Here is a 23385-nt window from a genome sequence, read left to right as displayed (position 1 = left end):
CAAGCCGTTCGGCACCTACAGCAGAGAGACTACTGCAGAACACTATATATCACCTTGAAGCTTGGTCCAGGACTACTGGTTTCACATTTTCATCCGAAAAAACAAAATGTGTAGTTTTTTCTCGGCTACGAAACCCTTCTATTCCGCAAATTTTTCTGAACGGAGAGACTATTACTATCTCTACTTACGTCAAGTTTTTAGGTTTATTTTTTGATAGTCGTCTTACTTGGGTCAAACATTTAAAAGAATTGAAAACAAAATGTTCCAAAATTCTAGATATGATGCGAGTCCTTACTAACACCAACTGGGGAGCCGATAGATCATGTATGATACGTTTTTACTATTCCTTTGTTCGCTCCCGTTTAGATTATGGTTGTGTCGCCTACTCTTCAGCTCGTCAAACCGTGCTTAAAATGCTGGATAGTGTACATCATGCTTTCCTTCGGCTTGCCACAGGCGCGTTTAGATCAAGTCCTGTCGCAAGCTTACTTGTAGACTGTGGTGAACCATCACTTTGGGATAGACGAGACCAGCTCTTATTATCTTATTTTGCTCGTCTCAGAGGACAGCCAAATCACCCGGTTCTTGAGTCAGTCTTTAAAAATCCTAATCTAGGAAAGTATGAGGATCATCCACGTCGTACTGCACCTGTAGGTATCCGTACCTGGCGTCTGCTGCAGCATATAAATGTTGACACACCGTCATTCTTTCCTATGTACCCTTGCTCATATCCTCCATGGAGAATAAACCTCATAAATTTTAATTTTGACCTGACTACATATAATAAACAATCAACACCATCTATCGTCTTTCAGCAGATGTTTCAGTGTGTTCTCTCCAAGACGAAACCAGACGCGGTTGTATACACTGATGGATCGAAACAAAACGATACGGTTGGGTGTGCTTTTGTTGTCAATGAGAGAACTTATATGTTTGGTCTCCCCAGTATTACGAGTGTGTTTACCGCTGAACTATATGCTATAAATAAGGCTCTAAACATCATTAACCCTAAATATAGAAAAATTCTTATTTGCAGTGACTCGTGTAGTGCTCTCCATGCCTTAACAAATTTTTATTCTAAACATCCTATCGTCATTGAAATTTATAACGCAATCGCTGAGTTGAATAATCGCAACACAGAATTAAGTTTTTGCTGGGTCCCTAGCCACGTAGGGATTCCAGGTAATGAACATGCGGATTCTGCTGCCAAAGAAGCATGTAACCAGCCTCCTTTCACCACCCGAGTTGCTACTGCTGATTTCATTAACTATGTAAAACAATTTTTAAAAACAAGGTGGCAAGGTGATTGGACAGCTACCGTTGATAATAAACTCCGTCAGATTAAAGATTCTGTGTTACCATGGAACTCCTCATACAGAAAACCCCGACGTGAGGAAGTAGTTCTCTGTCGATTGCGGATAGGACACACGAGTACCTGTTTAGAAGAGGACAACCACCTCTATGCGCAAGATGCAACTGCCACGTGACTGTGCGCCACATACTCGTGGACTGCATATGTTATGCGGCATTGCGTCGTAAATTTAAATTACCTAGTAACATCCGTGGTATCTTGCGTGATGATAAGGAGGTTTTAAACCGGATGTTTATGTTTTTACGTAGTATAGGGTTAACACAAAAAATTTAATACTGTTTCTTATATATTTTAATACTTTTAGTTTTTTAATAAGTTTATTTTTTTTAATATATGTATTTTTTTTTTCTCTGAATGTTTGATATTTTTATCCGATTAGGAGCCTTTTACACTCCTTATCGGAATTTGTTAAATTTTATAAGTTATTTTTTAATATTTTAAAGACTGACTGTGATATTAGTTGTAAGATTTGTGTGATATTAGTTGTAAGTTTTATCTCCTTTTTTAATTTTAAGTTTTATTTAGTTTTTAACATAGTAGTTAGTTTTAAGTTACATGTTAGTATTTTTGTTATCCGAGAATGGGCCTTTTACACCCATTCCGGATTTGATTTCCTGTGATAGTAGTTTTAAGTTTTAATTAATTTTATTTATTTATCGATTCTCCGGGCGATGATAACGATCATTCGTTTTTCGCCCAAAAAAAAAAAAAAAAAAAAAAAAAAAAAAAAAAAAAAAAAAAAAAAAAAAGCGCTGCTACTCGTGCATGCCATAACTTTAGTTTGATTTCCTTGATGGCATGAACATACTCATTACGGGTGCGCCGGTAGATCCGCAGACCCTCAGCGCGTACGTCATCAACGATAATCCTCGTTAGAAGACGATGCCGGTATCTTCTAGCGGACCTAACTCTTGCGCGCACCACACTAAGGTCAGAGGACCACCACTTTTTCCAGTGTTTCCGCCTCTGTTTAAAGACGATTCCCCGAAGTAGCTGTGATGATGGCTCCAGGCACGCTACGTTCAGCGGACAGGCCATCATTACCTAAGCGTCCGTCCGTTGGCCGAGGCCGCCTTAGAACCCTATCGCAGCCAGTCTTAGTGGTCCGGCAGAATTGTTCAACCGTCAATTCCACCTCCTCCCTGTGCTCCATGCGCCATCCCAACCCCTGTAAGGCAGCTGCGGACTCGCGTTGCAGCCTCCAGGCCCGTTAGTTTATAGCAACTCAAATCTGGAGCTCTTAGACCGCCTCCGTAAACGATCTCATATATTATAAACCTATGATCGCTTGCACTGGCCTCGGACCAAACAATCCAACTACTTGTACTTTGTAGCAGGTCGCCCGTCGCCGAAATGACCTCGATGTAACTTTCCCCCAGTTCGCAAGAGAAAGTTTTGGCGGTTGTTCTGCGTCGTTAATCAAGTAGAGGTTCCTGGCTTCAATGAACTGTTCTGACCAGCGCCTCTGAGGTCAGTGAGTGGTGAACCCCAGGCGAGAGACTTGGCGTTAGCGTCCAGAGCAACCAGCTTTCTGGTGCCCGAGAGACTGTCCAACTTCGCCAGCAAAAGTCATCGATACTCCATCTAAGTTGGAAGTATCCTGACACTAGTATGACATCGAGCGTACCCTCGAGATTTGCACAATGGTGAATTGTTCATCAGACCAATGGGACTTCCAGAATACGCCCAATGAACCTGAGGCAACCACGACCGCGGAGAGCGGCCGTCCCCCACAAGAATGAATAACATCCACCCCGCGGAAACCGACCACCCTATCCCCGACCGCGTACGTCTTTGGACCAAGATGACCTCGAGGTTGTATTTCTCAAGGAGCCTCATGACTTAACTGGTGGCCGCCCGGGAATGATGCAGGTTTATCTGCCCCAGGCGCAAGCGTTCGACATGATGGAGACCATCCTTAAAGGCTTTCCCCAATCCAGGCGTTGCCATAATCGGTATTCCTTATAGCTCCCGCCCGAGCAATCTCATACGCCCTACACTGCCTACCCCAGACCTAGTGTCTAGTATCGCTGCCTTTCACCGAGGTACAGACGGCGCACTTGGCAGGGCAATTGGCTGCCCTGTTCCCCGAAAGAGTGACCACACATCTCCGACTGCGCTCTGCAGCGGACAGAGGTGTGACCAAAGGTCTGACACTTGAAGCATTGGGCGACTTCTATATGGTCGACCCTACATGAGGTCCGTCCGAAAATCGTCCACCGGCCTCCAAAACCTGCTGGATCTTAGGCGAGTTCTCTAAAAACCCTGACACTCTTTGGGGATTCCTTCTTCCCCAGCTGCCGAACCACCTTGGTTTCTCTAAGGAATTCCTCGACGGCCATATCCAAAATAGGATTTTGGCCGTGCACGGTCCTGGGATTTCGAGCTCCTCTACCCTTTTCGCCCTTGGCATATCATATACCAATATCTGCGACCTCCGCTCGGCCAGCAAGTGAGCCTTCAGCCCGTTTTTCTCCAGCAACTGCTTTGCCTGCCACTCATTAACGACTTCCAAGATCACGCTATGGTCCCTTGTTTTCGTGACCCGGAAGAGTCGGATCCTTTCTCTCCTCGGGTCCAGAACTTTTTTAAGGGTTAGCTCCATCGTTACCGATGAAGCCCCCGGACTAGGTATAAGCGGGACCACCTTGACCGTGGCCCGCTTAATTTTTGCCGCCGACGCCTGAACTAACGACGGTGAACCAACCTACTTAGGCGCAGGCGCGGCAGCAACTGAGGCGAAAGAGACAGGCTTCCTAAACTTCTCTTCTACCCCTTTAATAGATTTTTGGAGTTTGCCCAGGGCCTCACCCGTCACCGATTTGAAACCCCGAACTCCCTCCACAACCTGGTCGACCTTCCCTGACAGCCGCGAAACGACTGAGTCCAGGACAAGGTTGGCGGCTTGGAGTCCCTCGCATTTTAATGCCATCGCCGTGAGGATATTGAAATTCTAATAAAGGAAAATGATCCTTTAATATTGTGTCTGCAGAAAACTAACCTCCGTCCACAGGATGATGTATTCTTTCGCTGATAAATCTACGAAAGATACGACCATCAAACTGAGAAGTTGTGGCTGTTTTCCTGAAGGAAATCGTATTAGCTGCGCGTATCCACTGGTGACAAACATCCCTGCAGTTTCAGTGAAGATATTGGTGCCATTTAAAATAAATATTTGCAACTTACACCTTTCTCCAAATTCCGATGTTAGTCAGGATGATTTGTTCAGTTTGTTTTCACAGATTATTTTGGACCTGCTTAGTAATTTGTGATTTCAACACCCATCACTCTTCATGGAGCTCATTATCATGTTCTTCCAAGACACTGTAGTTGATCGATTGAGTAAGAACTTAGATCTTTGTTTATTGAACGATGGGTCGTAACACGTTTATGTCATCTTCATCAGGTACATTTTCTTGCATCGATCTGTCCTTATGTTCAGTAACTCTACTTCCACGTCTTACCTGCCGTGTTTCCAAAAGCTTCTTTGGAAGCGATCACAGACCGGTTATTTCCATCGGTAGTAGTATTTGCCTCAGAGTCAGCCGTGTAGATAGGTGGTTTGGAAAGAGGACTAGATCGGATACAAGGATTCCTTTGGCTAGCAAGAAAAGGGAGGTAGCGTGATCCATCAACTTTCCAAGTTTATACACCTGATACTCGATAGCGCAAATGAATTTATTCCTTTAACATCTGGAAAGCCAAGGCAACCTGCTGTCCCTTGGTGGAATGTTTCTCAAGAGAGAGAGAGAGTTTTTTAATTAATTTGCATGTGGATATGGCCAGTGAATTTTCTGTTATTTAGAAAAACCAGTGAGCTTCTATCTTTCAATATAATTAAGTCTTCAGCCATTAAGGAGATGAATTTGGCACATTTAAACAATTGTGACCCTTTGAGTGCCATCCCATTCTTGTTTTATTTTAACTTAAAAAAGTGAAGTTCTTTAAATTATTAGCTATTATTCTAACAAAATATCTAATAAAGTCTTAACATGGCTAAAAGGCAAAGAACTTACAGCATTAGCAGTGAATGGGAGAATCAATACTGTTTTACTGAATATAGGGTAAAACCTGTGTGTTTTTTTGTTTAATGCTAATGTGTCTGTTTCTAAAAGAAGTAATGTAGAGCGAGATTTCTTCTAATTACAAACAGTTCAATGATGAATTTTCTATGAATTCTGAACTGATAAAAAAAGGGTTTATGAAACCTGTTCAGGATGCCAGTAACTTGATAGAAGTTTCTTACAAAATCTGTTATGTACTAGCTAAGGGAAGAAACCGTTTAGCGATGGTGAAATAGTAAAAGAAGCAATGATCAGTGCTGCTGAATATCTCCTCGAAGGTCACAAAGATAAATTTGCACTTATATCTTCCTTTAAAGGACTACAATTGTCTCACCAAACTGTTGCTAGGCAGGTTGAACAGATTTCTAATAATTTGGAATATCAATTACATCAGGATTTGCAATTATGTGAATATTTTTCACTCCAGTTTGATTAAAGTACTGACATGGTGTGGTATTGCTGAATTGTGTGTATTTATTAGAATTGTTTTCTATGATTTCACAGTAAAGGAAGCGTTTGTCAAACTGTTGCCACTTCATGGACAAACTAGGGGAGTAGACATATTTAATGCACTTCTTAAATTTGTTAAAGATAGTAAATTTCCACTTTCAAAGTTTCTTGCTACAACTACAGATGCCTTCTATGACTGGTAGGAATAATGGATTTCTATCTCTTTGTGCGAAGGGTGAATCATTTCCAGAATTTATTTCTTATCATTGCATTATCCACCAGGAAGCTTTATACACAAAGGTTTTAAAGTTTGATCATGTCATGAAAGTTTTAACTCGTGTGGTGAACTATATCAGATCGTCTTCTACACGTCATCGACTGTTTCGAAATATTTTGAATATAACAGATACTCAGTATAGTGACATAATTTTTCATACAGATGTAAGGTGGCGGTTTAGTAGGGGTAAAACACTTTCTTTTTCTTCTGTTCCCCAGGTTGGTTCAACACTCAAATATAACTCAACCCAGGGGAGTGTTCTTTTGACTCTGATGGGTCTCCTCACCCACCGGCTGTACGCCGGCATGGCAGGTCGATCCACCAGTTCTGGATCTTTTATTTATTCATCTTTGCCATGCTTCTAACTTTCTAACTGGTAGTACAAGGGTACAAAAAGCAACTTTTGTGAAATGGAGGTTTAAAATCTTTCTGGATTTAATCTTTTGTAAGTGATAAACCTAAAAAAGGTTTAACAGTTCACACTATAAAAAATGCAATTAATACTCTAATATTTCTGTTAATCTTTGAAAATTAAATAATTGAGCTACTTTTGAAAGTGAAATATATTCATGTTCAATTAATAAAATGTTCAATATATATTTTCTTACAAGTTAGTTGACGTTTGTGAGTTCATTAAAAAATGATTAATTGTTGAGCAAGATATGCTTTTAATAAAAAAGCATATCTTGCTCAACACTACATTAGCATTTGTGGTACATTGATTTAAGTCATCTTTAGTGACAAGAATTGGAAGGGCAAAACCGTTTTCTTTTATAAAATCCCACAAAAAATTAGCTACAAGCTGTGTTAAATATGAATTTTATGGTGGACAACATATCAACATATGTTTTCATCACTTTGCATTGCCAATCCGACCTCTTAATAGGTGTTCATTCAGATAATTTTAAATCTCTATAAGCCAGTGAGACAGGGAAGCTATAATTTGTATGAAAATAAAGTTCTTAGTATATTTCTCAAGTAGAGGCATTAGCTGTTCACTTATCCAATTACTGTGTTTGTAAAAAAAGAATGGTCCACGCACCTTTTCTTGGGAAATAGTGTAAAAATTTAGCTTAATTTAGGTGAACTGCATATATATTGCACAGTTTCTTTAAAGTTTTCTTTTCCCACAACCACACGTTGTGTCTGTTGACTTTTCCACTAATTTAAAATATAAGTGTCATCAATAAAAATTAGGCAATGAAAGAAATATCTTCATCAACATGTTTCTGCATGTCCTATTAAAATTCTTTATGTAATTTTCCTTGTACTAATTTTAATTTATAAACTGTCATTTTTAACTGTTTCTGAAAAATTTTTCACACATTCAAAGAATTTGTAATTTTTTTAAGAAGAAAAGTTAAAAATAAATATTATTTAAGTAACAAAGAAAAACCATTAAGTTTAAAAAACTTAAGTTTCATAAGTCCCAAGTAAAAAACAACTAAATCCTAGTAAAGTAAGTCAAGAACAGATATTTTTTGAATAAATTTAAATAAAAACAAAATTAGTTTAAAAACCTTCAAAGAACAAATTAATTAAAAGAAGCTGAAGCAAAAAAAGGAATAGCACAAGAAACCAAGTAACACCAGACAAAACTAATATAAAAGAGGAAAAGAGGTCATGCTGCTGTTTGCATTATGTATATTTCCTTAATTAACTTTAAGGAAGTTAAAGAAGTCTTTCCATTCTAGTTTTTTCTTTGTAAGGGTCTTCATAATTTTCTCTTGTTTGACTATCAAATGCCTTCTCAAAATCTATGAAACACAGATTTGTTCCTCTTTCTAAATATCTCTCTTCAATCATGCTTGGTAATCCAACAGTATCTTAGTTCCTTTCCCTTCTCTGAAGCCAAACTGTTTCTCTCCTCCATTCCTTTACATTATTCTTACCAACCTCTGAACAATATTTATTGACATGGGCTATTAAACTTATTGTTCTGTGTACATTTTCCGGTACCAGTTTTTTCAAAATTGGTGTCATTCTGAAGAAAACTTGTGCAAAAAATGTACAGAACACAGAACAATAAATTCATTGAGAATACAGGCTAATAATATTGAAGTAAAATTATTACTTGTACCTTCTTACATATTTTGATCATTTTAGATGTTATTCCACCAGAAGTCAGAATTGGTTGAATTTTATAAGTCCTATTTATTTGACGTACATATAAAAAAATATTTTTTGCCAGTTTGCCACTTATTAGCAAATGTGTGCTTCAGCAAGTTAATATTGGTAAGTAAGGTAAGATATTGGTATAGTAAGATTAGTATTGGACAGTAGTTTGGTTGAAATATAACTATAGTGTGGTAGTTAACTAGATAAAATTATATCATGCTCCAACAAAGTTACAGTGTAATGAAGATACATGAATGTTTTCACTATGAACAAGGGAACACAGCTTAGGGATCCTGAGACTGAATAAACCTACACTGTATATGTTTCAAAGACTTGTAAATTATCATACAACTTGCTCGATGAAATCCATAATGTTAACATTTAGTTAAGATATTTGTTTTTTTTCTGAGCAATGTGTAATTTTGTTGAAATAAATACCGTCTCTTGTTAAATTTAACTATTAAATAAATTTAACTATTCTTGTTAAATTCCATTCTATACTTTCCACATTTATTTAAGTCTTTACATATTACACCTGCTATGTTTCTCCTATGATCACTGAATGATGTCAACTTTTGTCTCTTACAATTTTCTTTGTTCTTTTTTACATACTGATCTTAATCTCATTCAAGGAGGTAATGAAAATGAGTATACTTCACTGACACACTTTTTTTTATCTCAGACTACTCTGACGTTTTCACTCTTTTGATCTAGCTACAGTTTCAAAAAGTCTTTATTATACTGATCCCATCTCAGCCTATATTTCTTCTCTAACAACCTCAATACTGATTAAATATACAACAATCAATACTGTTATAGTTTTTAATTTTTTTATCAAAAAGTTCCTTAATTTCACTGATCTATGTTGCATGAATATAATGTGGTTTTAATCTAAAAGGTTCTACATCTGAATTCCAATTAGGCTGGGCCATTTTTTATAAAAAATCTACCATCATACGTAACTGTAATTTGGTCTACTACATATAACAACTTTACATGAAAATAAAATAAATGCTATTGTTTTTTTGTTGTCAAATTCCATTTGTTCCTTACCTACATAAAAATGAGAATTAATTATTATTATTATTATTATATTTTTGGGGGTTTAACTATTTCAGCATTTTGCTTTATTCTCTTTCCATATTTTTAATTCTTTAATGATGATGAGTAAATTCTTTTCTATATAAATATTGTAAACATTTTTTATCATCAGAAATTCTCTTTAAAAGTGAATGAAGTAGACTAGACTCCCTTCTAGGTGATTGTGTTGATTACTGCTCGTTATGGAAACTATTGGTTGAAGGTTAGTGCATGTGTGCAGTGGTTCATATTTTTTTAATGTGTAGGACAAAAATAACCTGTATTGTTTATGATATTACAAAGTATAAAATAACTCATGTTGGTTATTACTTATGGCTTCATACAGCTTCATTTTAATACTGTTTTTATTAATGGCTTACCTCCACAACTTACTGCAGATGTAGTAATATTAGTATATAATACATCCAGGTAATTACAGCAAATAAATTTAATGAATTAAAATCACAACTTATTCTCATTCTTTCTGAGACTTGGTAAAAAAAAAACTTTGTTAAAGAATTGGTTTAAATATAACGGTTTGTTGTTAAATAAAAGCAAAACAGATATTCTTATCATGACATTACAACTGTACAATAACACAAAAGTGTATAATTCTTACATTTTGATACAACCTAAGTTCAACTGATTTGCGTATTTTTTGCAGTTTAAAAATAGATATTTAAGTCGAAAACCTCACATGACATCACTTCAGCAAACAACCAGTATATTATGTGCCCTATATATTTTGACAAATTTCACTCTCTTGGAGTATGAAGAATAGTGTATTAAAATAAAATCTGTTATGTTTATGGGGATAGGGCAATTCTACTGGAGCAGAGGGAATATTAAAGTTCAAAATCATTTCATCAGAATTATAACTAATTTAACAAAAAAAAAAAAAAAAAACTTCTTGTTGATCGTTATTTAAATACTTAGTTTATCTTTAAATACATTTATAGTAATAATTTATCTTTAAATCGTTTAATTTATCTTTAAATCAATTCTTTTATTCTGAACTTATACTGCATCTTATATCAATATAGAACCAACTGTAATCAATCGTAAGGTATCATTTTAGTGCAAAGTCTTGCAGGATAATCTTGTATCCTTTGTATTATAATGTAAAGTATGAAAAAAAAACAATTTTTTTCAAAAAATATTTCTTTCTCTTGATGGCAATATACATACATATGTTTTCATTTAAAACATTCACTAGAGTTGGTTTATAAATAAATAAGTTTTTGGATATGAATTATATTCTATTTCACATTTTTTATTAACAATAACTTCTTAATGATTATATGGAAGTCTGCTTTCATAATATGGATTAACCAGAATTTCTGTAACCTGAAATTAAAGGATTCCCTGTTAAATAACTGAGCTCCAAGTCAAATTTACTTTTAAATATTCTATTAGTATATTTTAAACTACAATAAAACTATATATAATACTTATTAGTACATAATTAATTCTATAATTAATAATAGTAATAAAGTTAATAATACTTATAATACACGTTTATAACACTATTGATTATATCCTGTGTTTCTTACTATAACAGTATTATAATTTACACTATTTTGTTAACAACAATACTAATAAAGTATTTAACTTTTTCATAAATGTATTGGAAATTTTAAAATAAAAATACAAAAAAGTAATAAATCCTTTCATTCAATTTTAAAACATTTAAGTTTTTGTTGTATGTTGTTCTTATTTCATGAATTATTTAGTTGTTTTTTTAAATGTATAAATTACATATAAAATCTAACTTCTATGTAATACTACTTTTCCTACTTCAGATTAATTACCTATGAATAAGAACATTATATTGTTATACATGTCTGCTGTTAAATGTTATCTGTTTAAAGATAACATTATGCTGCATTATACAGATTATAAAATATTTTGTTTTATCTTTAGTTCAATTTTTTTTTTCATTTGTTTTATAAGAGTATTCTTATATTTCTTTAATCATCTTAACCAAAAAATCAAATCTGTTAACCAAGGTAAGCCTGACTTTTTCTCTTTTTTTTATGTTTTAAACTTCATATATATTTTAATATTTTATTTATTATTGGGACATTTTCAGCATTTTAAAATTACTTTACAGCATTGATGTTTTCTTATTCTATCGTTAAAAAACATGAAATCACAAAAAAATGTGATCCATATAAAAAGGGTGTTAACTTATTAGCTGGTTGATTTTTTTAGAGAAAATAATGCTGGAAAAATAGTTTTTGTTTTTTAGTTTATTGCTTATAACTTGTAGTTTACTACTTATAGTTTTTTAGTCTTATAAATAAATTTTTTAATGAATTTTCAGATTAAAAAAATGGAAACACAATTTGAAAAAAAAAATAACATTAAGCCATAAGTTACTTAACTATAAGTATAAATCAAGAATTAAATGGTAGAATTTCATAATACCTAAAGTTTCTGGTTGATCTAGTGTAAAATTATATTCTCACTCAAATATTAAGTGATATTTTGGTTGAATGAAATGCTATAAATATCTGGTCTACAATGAGTAAACAAAATATTTGTCAAGAGAATTATGTTTATTTCAAGAAAATTCATAGATAAAAAGATATAACACTAAGATAAATTTTCTTTAATATAAATAACACCTAATGGAAAAAGTAAACTTTTATAATTTTGTTTACAAATTAGAAAAAAAAATTAAATATTATGAATTGCATAATAAAAAACAGAATAATTATTTAGAAATATATTATTTGATGCACAGTTTAGTAACTCGTACACAAACTTATGTTTAATAAATGCAATTATTATAAAAATGTATTGCAAAAAGTGCAGTTATATATTTCTATATATAAATAGAAGGTGCTCTTCAGTAACAAATGATGTATAAATATTCCACTGGTTTTGAACAAAACAAGTCTATTTTAATTAAATTGTATGATTAAATTTGTTCAAAAAGATATTCTTTCAAGAATATACAACCTAATTTGCCTCATCTCCTACAGTGTACCAGAGAGAGAGAGAGAGAGAGAGAGACTTGTTTGATACAGTGCAGTAAACCAACATGAGTGGTCCATTGTAGTCCAATTGACAATGAACCTCACAACAGTAATCAAAAGAGAGTGCAAGATGAGAATACTGTGTAATGTATAGAATGTATTTACAACCTTTTGTAAAAAAAATACTTTGCTAGTTACAGACTGGAACAAAAACCATTCCACTTTCATGTTCTATTAAAACAGATTGATCTAACGTTTATTCTGGTGTGGACTAAGCAACAATCTGGTCATGTAGACTGCTGGCTTCTTGTATTCTAAATGGTTCCTTGAAATTATCAAAGGCCCAATAAATAGTGTGTCCAATCAGTAAAAAAGGATAACAATTTTTTTAAATTAAAACTCATCATGATTCTCCAACATAAATATGGCATTAAGACATTTTTATTTATAAAATGACCGTCATAAACTAGCAATGGACAATTTCAATTTAAGTGCATTGAATATTTCATTGTATTCAATCTGATTATTTGAATAGTTTGTACTGCTACTGGTTGATTATTTGTAAAGAAATTAAAAATAAAAAGTTTAATACAACAAATTTTCTTTAATCTCAACTTAATCATTACTATTTATCAAAAAATTATTGAACAGGTTAACTGATGCTGATATTTCAAAAACAGTAAAGTTGAAATTATGCATTTTTATGGTAGATTCAATTTTGCATAAAAAATTGTAATTCTTACAATTTCTATAAATTATAAAAATAAATTAAGAAAAGTAATATTTATCTCTGTAATTTTTGAAACAACAGTATAAAAAAACTTCATTTAGCATTATTTAAAAAAAAAAAAGAATATTTGATTAACAGCTGATTAGATTTCTCACTGACAAGCTGTATAAGCAATAGAAGGATAATACAGAGAACTTAAGATTTAAAATAATAAAATATTACTAAAAGCATTTTTATCATTAAAACATTACTACACTTTCAATGGACTGCGTGGAATTTTCAGCTTTAATGAAAATGAAACCTTATATAACGCAGCAGAGATAAGCATGGCAACAAATAAAACAATACTGTATAAGAAATTAATTTTATGCACTCTTTGGGTGTCAGATTGAAGTAAATATACTTTTAAAATAAAGAAGATATGTGAGGGAATCATTTCCAATTGAAAAAACAGAACATTCATTTTTTTTACTTTCAACCATCTGCCTTTCTTAAAAATCCTGAATAAGTTAAGGTCCCATTTCTTATAGACAAACAGAAATCTTATTCATTCTTAACACATTTAATTAATAATAAATTTAGAATCATTTTAAAAATGCAATTGGAATAAATGTGGGAAATTTATTACTTAAAGTTTCTTACCCAAGTTACAAACTAAATTTTCAGTATTTCACAAGATATCGTGTCATTATCAGGAAGGAAACCCTAAGATAAATACTAATATAATTATTTTGTACATTTCAAATTTTATTTGGATTAATTTCTATTACAAATATTTGAAATATTTACTGAAATGTACATCCCCAGCAAAGAAATCATGAAAAAGTATTATGAAAATTACTTCCTAAAAGAAATTGCTTAATAATAAAATTTTCTGTTTAAAGTTTTTTAACAGGAAAATAATTAATAGATGAAATAAAATAAAATAAATTATTTTCTAAATTTCATTACTGAGTTTCATACAATTATCTCTTAAAATATGTTATTTAGTTAACAACAAAATTATTACTACATGAATGTCATTCTAAAATAAAAAAAATATTGTTAGTTTATCTCAAACAATAAATGTAATGTTATAGTTATCGACTGTTTATGACTAAAAACATACTAAAAAGTTCAATAAACAAAGTAATAAATAAAAATCATTATTAAGATCATCCAATGGTAACAGTTTTAAAAGTTGTACCTTTTATAAGCAAATGCATCTAGCTTCCGATTTACACATGTATATTTGTTATGAATTAGCTGAAATCTCTTGGTAATTTATTTCTTGATTTCAGTAATTCTTTTTAAGTGAATTGTTAATGTTATGTATATTTTAAAAGTAATAGTGTAATGAACATATCAGGTTATCGGAAGGAATATTCTTTTGAAGCTCAGGCTTAAAATCCTATCTACAATTGTATTGCAGACAACAGTCAGAGAATAGAGCCTCCAAGTTAGGCAACAGGCTACTCTCCTACCAGATATTAAGAATGTACTGGCTCTTTAAGTTCTGTTTTCTATTTGGAGGTTGCTAAAGAACCTTAAATAATGACCAAGTTATCTATCAAATAAGTTCACCTCATATCATCTAAGATCTAATACTGGATTCATAATTGCATTTCTTAATTTTTTGAAGTAATTCTTTTTATTAATTTATTTATAAATATTATCATTATAGTATAAATGTTATTCGACAAAGGAAAGTAAGTCTGTTAATTTATTAAAATAAAAAGATAAAAGTTATTCAACTTACCAATCATAATACAATAAAATTTAGTTGGAAATTTGATATTACAAAAAATTATACTTTTATCTTAATAGGTTGGCACTGACAATAGGTTGACAGAGGAAAATAAGTCTGTTAATTTATTAAAATAAACAGATAAAATTCATTCAACTTAACAACCGTAATATAATAAAATTTAGCTGAAAATTTAGTATTACAAAAATTGTAATTTTATCTTAATAGGTTAGCACAATGGTAATTTTTCAGTGTCATAAATAATTCTAATGAACAATATTTTAACTGAAAAGGATATCAATCAATCTGGTATGTAATATTATCTCTTGATATATTGGGCCCATACTTTTTTGAAGACACAACTAGAAGTAATTATTTATATATAATGATGCTTTAGAATTATTTGGTTCCAAGAATTATAATGCAAATAAGAGATGTTTATGAAATGTTCTTTCAATAAATGGTGCTTCGCCACCATTTATTGACTCCAGTTCCCAAGAAGTTCACCATTGTGTGAGAAAAGCTTTCATTGGCAGAGAAATCAGTCAAAGTTCAGCTATTGAGAATTGCAACCGTGCTTACCTTATCAGATATTGTGTAAATGGATTTCTTTATTTGCAGTGAACTAGGGCTTTCTATATTTCAAGAAGTTACTAATGGTAGTACAATTGGGAGCTGCCTGTGTAAAAAAAATTTAAATTTTGAATTTTTTCAAATTCTAAGAATTTAGATATATTTCAGATAAGGATCTCTAACGAACATGTAACAATGTTCTAGGGAGAACTGAATGATGTATTCTTGTATGTAATAAGGTAACATAAATAACTGAAGTAAAAATAAAATTAATAGATTTCTTAATTAGTACTCCAAGCCATTCTTGCAGCATTAACATTTATCATTTCAAAAAATTCTTGATTAAATCCAGTATTGCTGATATAAAAAAAACAGGAATTCAATTTTTCCCTAAAAACTTATCTTAAAAACTGCTTTATGTTGTGTTAACTGCTTTATAAAGTGTAAAACATTTTAAAACTACTTTTTAAAAACAATATTTCTGATATATTTTAAGTTTGAACTAACCATTAATCTCATAGTTAAATTAAGTATCTTATTAAAATATAATAAAATAAAGTTCTTCGCATAAAATGCTTAAACCTAATGGAAGTGGTATTTAATTATAAAAAAACGTGTACAAGTTAATTATGTAATTTTTTTTTAATTCTCTACAAACAATTTTTTTGGTTTTTAAGATTTTTCCTTCACTTGAGAGAATTACCAATTGTGTCGGTTTAAATTTAACTACAGTTTTTTCTTTCTTTTTTATTACATTTTATCATAAATAGCAAAACATTTTTAAATTATTTTATTTTTTAATTTCTATTTCTTTCCATCATTCTATCTTTATGCAGTGACAACTGATTTTATTTCTGTTAAATCATTAATGTAATTCAACAGTTTATAAACTACTTAATTATGTTTGAATTTTTTATCCGTGACATCGTTATTAAAAAGTATAAAACATTAAAATGACTACTATATACAGTACAATTTAATTTAAGGTGAAAGTTATAACATTTTTTCTTAGTGTAAGATAGCTTTTGCATTTAATGAAGACTTCTTCTGACTGCCACTGAGAGAACTAATTGTTATGTCGCTGGATGTGGTGTTTAGATTAGGTTTTTAAGGATCTTTGTTGTTCATAATGTTGTTTATTTAAATATGATTTGTTTTTTTATAATGTTATTTTACATGTTCTTGTATGCTTCGAGAGACTCAAATTTATCTCATTTTTATCCTTTAGAGTTTACATGTAAAATTTTTATATTGATGATTGCACTGTGATTTGTTTCTGTGATGCTATTCAAAAACTCAAGTGTTTGATTGGACCATAAACTTTGAAGTAGCCGTGATGCTGTGGAAAATGAAAGTCACGAACGTTATTCGCGGACCAGTCAATGATGACAGCATTCAGGCCATTCGTGACCTTGTAGAAGGTAACCGTCGCATTACTGTTGCTGAGATTGTATCAGAGGTGAGCATAAGTGTTGAAAGTGTGCATACAATATTGTCAGACACTGTTGGATTCAGTAAAGTATCAGAGAGGTGGATTCCAAATCCTCTCACTGATGCACAGAGAAATATGTCCAGAAAGACATCGTCAGCAGCTTTTGATCGCTTTGAGGCAGAAGGAGAGACATTTTTATTGTGACTTGCAATGAAACGCAGGGCCACTACTACACCCTGGAAAGCAAGTAAAGAAGTATGGAGGGGTGGAAAAGAGGGTAGGCGACCAATCAAGGCCAAGAAACACTTTTCAACTGGAAGATTTCTGGCAACTGTGTTTTGGGACTCAAAGGTTGTGTTGCTGATTGATTTTCTGCACATTCGAAGGATGGTAAATGAGGCATATTACTGCCAGTTGTTGGATGATGTTAGGCTACTTAAAGCAACAAATGACACCGGAAATCGATTTGCAACATCCTCCTTCTCCATGCAATGTATGGCTGCATGCAGCAGCTTAGACTAGCAATAAATTCGTTAAAATTCATTGAACACTCGCCGTACAGTCCAGATGTGTCACATGTGATTTCCGCATATCTAGTTTAGCTTTGGGAGGGAAAAGATTTGAAGATGATGCCGCAGTTGAGCATTAAGTGGACAATTGGTCGTTAGGGCAGCCATCTTGATTTTTTGATGATGGGATTAGGAAGATACCTGACCAGTGGAGAAAATGAATTTTTGTTGAAGGAAACTATGTAGAAAAATAAACTAACTTACTTGTAATTTTATCCAATATCAATAAAGCTTTGTAAACAAATTTCGGTTTGTGTTTCCATGGCCTTTGTATCTGTTGCTACAAATTGCTTTTTCTTCAGTTAGTAAATAGTCATTTGAAAACAGGGTTTGCTAAGGAAAACCTGAATTGAAAATTCCTCCTGAATTTTATTGCATGTTAGAGAATCCAATTAAACTGTAAATGGTACAACCAAATCTTCACTTGAGAATCAAATCCGTGGTTAATTAATCACTCTGTAATCTCCAAATAATTGGAATTGATCTGACCCGTTTACAAAACAAAAGAAATAAATAACAAACCCAATTGAAACTATTAATATTAGAATGAATAGAAACTAGAAACTATTAGATAGAATGGAACTTTAACCAAGAAGCCTGAATCCTGTTAACTATCTCGACAGTTAGATTAGCCTTTTTTTACCACTCATTCATTTTCCTTATCCTTTCTTTCCCATCATCATTTCTATGGTTAAATGTCTGACACACTCATAAATCCTACTTGGGTAGATGCCAGGACTTTCATGATTCAACCTCCAAAAAAATAAAAATTAAAAACTGTAAAGCCTACTGTCTGTTATTTGATGCCAATAAGTTTTAGATTATTAGGGTTATTATTGAATTGGGATTAAATCAAAGGTAACTAACTATTTAGTGAACTGGGATTAAATCAAAGGCAATTATTTAGTACAATATGTAATGTTAACTATTAAAATAATTATTAGCTTCAGTTTATCGATCGTTTAAGGTTATTAAAATTATTAATACTTTGAAGACATATCAAAAAGATATTCTTCTCCTGGTTAATATTGAGGAAGCGTGAAATCTAAAACCTTGAAAGGTTTAAAGTACAAAGGATAGCTTTTATGATTTATCGTTCAAGGCTGTCTTTTATAAACCCGTTACTACTTCAAGTAACGCAAGACTTTCACTAATCATTCTGTCTGCTGTTTACTTACCTACAACCTGCTAAACTTCAGTTGTACACCGCTAGTTGACGACTCCGCGTCATTTAGCGCGATTCACGTTATATTATATTATTATGTTCATGATTTTTTTTTTCAAATAATCATTGTTGTTAGCTTTGTTTACAACTGATTATAATTGTTTTTTTTTTACGAATAATTAACAAAATCGTTATTATTTTTTGTTGTTATATACATTTTACGCGTACTTGTATTATTTATGAATGCAGTTTATTGTTTATTTATTTTTATAATAATATTGTAACCAGTTTATTTGTGTCACTATTACCTATTAAATACTATAGCATCAATTAATTAAGGTAAGCATTTATTTTATATATGTATATTTAATAAAAAAACGCATTTAACGTAATTAAAATGAATACCGTAATTTTATTTTCATGGTTTGTTTAATTCTTTACTTCTTTATAGGCTATATTAAAATATTTACCCTTATTATTCATTTTTTATCGGCATTATTATCTCCTACAATATTTTTCATAAGAAATAAAATTATCTTTAAATCTGTTTACTAAAACTTTAATTGTTTTATTCTGCCATTCTCATTTAAATTATTTTTACGTGAATAAGAAGCTTTTTTACCGATATATTTATAAGAAGAAAGACAAGAAAAATTGTCTGTATATTTTTAATATTTATTTTTGTTTCTAACTAATAATTTACGGTAAATAGGATAAAGTGTGATAATCTACGATCAACAAAATTAATTCAATGTTAGTTGCTTATGCCTGGCAAACCCGGTTCTATTTTGACGGCTTTTGCGTTAAATTTCTGCATTTTATTGGGAATAAAAAGAAATTATTTAACATTTATATAGTTTGAATATTAAGTGGTATAATCAATCAAAAGAACCCGTATAAATTCTAGAAAAAAATTATTGAAGGTACAGTATGGGAATTTTTAAAACTTTTTCAGATTATGTCAATTTCAAGAAAGTTGTCAGTCAAATTATCTGGAAAACTTTAAAAAGAAATTTCGTACACATATACCTGCATTCCACAAAGCCTTGGTATATGTTCATTAGCAATTTCTTATCTAAGTTGTTTCTTTCCTTTTTTTAAGATTAAATTTCTTACCTTTTTCAAGATGCAATTTTATCATTTTGCCGTTTGTTTCGAACTGTTGCTTTTTAATTCGTCCAGCATTTTTTGTTCATTTACTCATATTTTAAATGAAAATAAATTTAAAAAAAATTAAACAATAGCCTTCACTTAAAAAGAATGTCGAAATAAAAAGTATGTAAAATAATATTACTGTTTTTCTTTCTGGTGGGTTTATGGTTTGGCACTTACGTATTAACGCCACCGCAGCTACAGCTTTATTTAAAAACAAAGTAGTCAATCGGATTTCGGTGGAAAATGAACAGTCTCTCTATTAATTTTAATAAATGGTTATTTATATTTAGTTATTTTATAAATATAATTTAACCAAACTTAACCTACGCTCGCTAACCTAGACTAATTAACACCGTAATTTTTTGAGTAATTATTGCAATTATTTATTATTTAAATAATCAAAACACTCCTGCTAATTAGTCAAGGTTAGCGAGTGAAGCGAGCGTAGGTTAAGTTTGGTTAAATTATATTTATAAAATAAATAACCATTTATTAAAATTAATAAAGAGACTGTTTTGAATCTATGTTAAACTCTATATCGGCCCATTTTCCACAGAAATCCGATTGACTACTTTGTTTTTAAATAAAGCTGTAGCTGCGGTGGCGTTAATACGTAAGTACCACGTAAATTTAATTCGTTCAGAGGAAGTACCTCTACACTTGTGTCATCTCCTTGTTGCAAGCAAGGATAGGCTTGTGTCTATTTGTTATACAATAAACGAGATTATTATTATTAATATAAATAGGCGAATTCTGTTGCTTTTTAAAGTACAGCTTTAAGTTCTGTAGATCGGTGGATTTGAAATATTTTCAGGTGCTATACCGAAATACATTTAAAATAAACGTAGTCGATTCAGAATTTTGTCTTAATGTCAACAGCTTTCAAGGTCATTCACCGAACAAAAAAGTCATTTATCGACTATTTGATGAGACACTGATTTCGATCAATTCTTATTGAAAATTAATACATTAAATAATCGATCTTTTCGGAAGATAATTCAAAATCACAATCATTGTTGTCTTCTTCAGTACTGCCTGATTCTTCATCGCTGCTTTCGAAACATACATCACAGGTGGCTCAGGAACTGGAATAATTTCGCTGTGAGGTCAGGCCTGATTGCAGATTGCAATGAAGGAATTTTACAGTATGTTTAGATTTTTTAGAAATTCCAAACACACTTGTTACAAAAGTAACAATCGGTTACATGATCCTTTGGTTCACGCCAAACCATAGGTACACCAAATGCCAAAGCCTTTCGTGTATCCTTCAGCCATCCTCTTAAATATACAGAACAATTATTAAGGAGCCCACGTCTTATCCTGATCAACAATTTTACACTGAAAGTACAAATGATATGCTTTTTTAATTAAAGGTGAATTGTTTTTTCTATTTGATTTTACGGTAAACTCACCGCATACATAACAAAAAACATCCACATCATTTACAAAATTTCGAGGTATTATGACACTGCACTGTTAACAAACTTAAAACAGCAATAAAACTGAATCCACCGTGTTGGTCTAGTGGTGAACGCGTCTTCCCAAATCAGCTGATACGGAAGTCAAGAGTTCCAGCGTTCAAGTCCTAGTAAAGGCAGTTACTTTTATACGGATTTGAATACTAGATCGTGGATACCGGTGTTCTTTGGTGGTTGGGTTTCAGTAAACAACACATCTCAGGAATGGTCGAACTAAGACTGTACAAGTCTACACTTCATTTACGCTCATACATTTCATCCTCTGAAGTAATATCTGAACGGTAATTACCGGAAGCTAAACAGGAAAAATAAAAAAAATAAAACTGAACAAAATTAATTTATTTCTAAATCCAGTGCTTAATACAAACAACACAGCTATGTTTTCAGCTACGTGTTTTGATCTACACAGACATGATTAATCTTGTCCATGAAGGCTCACTGTTCAGTATTAGATTTGATGTCATAATATGTGACTATGATATGATTTAATTCTTTATCTAGTATTATTTGTTTATTTATAGCTTAAAAATCGTGTTAAAAAAGTTAAACAATAAAAAAATGAACTAACAAAATACAATATAGGAGGTTAAATTGTTAACTATACGTTGAAAAATGAAAAAAATCCTTAAATTAAAATTTAAAAATTTGTCAAAAATGGCGGGTGATAAAAAGATTCTGAGTTCATATTCGTTTGCAGCACCAAAATAACAGATTAAAACCACGTATCGCATGTCAGGAAACAAATTTATCAGTGTAATCGTGTAATATAACATTAATAACTTAAATAATACATAATAACATCTGTCATAATTTCAAATTGGAATTAATCGTTTATTTTTGATCAGATACATTTTTAATATTTTTATTAACAAATAATATTTTATTATATAGAATCTATTTTACATTAGTTCTCAAAAAATAAATTATTTATTTGGTAACAGGGGTTACCAAGTGCGGGGTAAATGTCTATAGGTCGGGTAGTAATGGCCACTCCAAAAACACAGAGAAAAAATTTTTAGTATAACTATAAGTGTGTAAGTGAAAAAATTAATGCAATGAATTTCATTAATAAATTGTTAGGGTGGATAGCAATGGTATTGGCAAGTGAACACTATACGATTGTTTGTTAATGCAAGACTAGCGGTTAAAAAGGGTTAAGACTAGTGGTTTCTTTTGTCAATGATTAAGACACAGTGACAGTGATTAAGAGACAGTGGTTAAGACACTGATTTCGATCAATTCTTATTGAAAATTTAATCGATGAACCAAAAAGTCATTTCTTTGAGGATATGTCCCCCTTTGCTCAAGATTTGTCGATTCGGTACCGGTTATCTCGGGAACTAAAATAAAATTTCACTTCATTTATAACTTTGTTCGAAAAAAATTTGGAATATGCTGTAACTTTTAAATCGTTAATTTTTAATAAATACATTTTTAAACTAAAATTGAAAAATAATTTTCAATTTTATCTTGTGTCTCTTTAAGCGAACCATTATTTTCACCTAAATCGTTTAGTATTTTACCTCGAGATTTAATCAAACAGTAAAAACGTAGACAAAGTTGCTTTATTTAAATTATTTTTTTCTTTTTTAGATTGTACCCATAAACTTATACACGCGCGGATACGCCAGGCTAAAATACTTATATTTATATATTAAAAGTATTAAACTATTAAAAATTATCTAATTTTTTTGCGGTCATGAATCCTTTTTTTCAATCTTGTGGTCGATCTTATTTCCTTTGGTCCATAGTAATTGGTATGCGAGTGTATACATACATATATTTGTTTATTTATTAATAAAATTATAATTTACAAGGATAATATTATATTAAACCGATTCTATTTTGTTTTATAATTTAGTTTGACATTTTTTTACTTATTTTACACGGCTAACAGAAAATTTATAATTTATTTTATACTGTAAACATGTTTTACTGAATTTCATATCCCTTATTGTTTTAAGTATATTAATTTTTACCTTAACATATTAATTTATAATGTTTGTCTGACTATCACACTTCTTATTTTTTATAAAGATAATTAAATAGCTAACATTAAACAATATTTATATTATAATTACCGGGTGTTTGTTTTAAAACAACCCAGTTTAAAAAAAAAAATTATGTGATATATTTAATGCGATTAGTTATAAATATTGCAATTATTTGTGCAAAACAATATTGAGATCAATTTCTTTTTAACACATGTTGA

General features: G+C 31.4%; 1 protein-coding gene across 1 annotated transcript in view; it reads left to right on the top strand.

Annotated features, from left to right (window-relative positions):
- Positions 1-18593: 18593 nt before the first annotated feature.
- Positions 18594-23385, top strand: part of LOC142324238 (scoloptoxin SSD14-like) — a 190466-nt gene continuing 185674 nt past the window's right edge. The window contains exon 1 of the mRNA XM_075365089.1: positions 18594-18879. The gene's annotated coding sequence lies outside the window, so the exon portion shown is untranslated. The remainder of the gene's footprint in view (positions 18880-23385) is intronic.

Source organism: Lycorma delicatula, chromosome 4 (genome assembly GCF_047948215.1).
Source record: "Lycorma delicatula isolate Av1 chromosome 4, ASM4794821v1, whole genome shotgun sequence".
NCBI lineage: Eukaryota > Metazoa > Arthropoda > Insecta > Hemiptera > Fulgoridae > Lycorma > Lycorma delicatula.
This window is presented reverse-complemented; position numbering and strand designations above follow the sequence as displayed.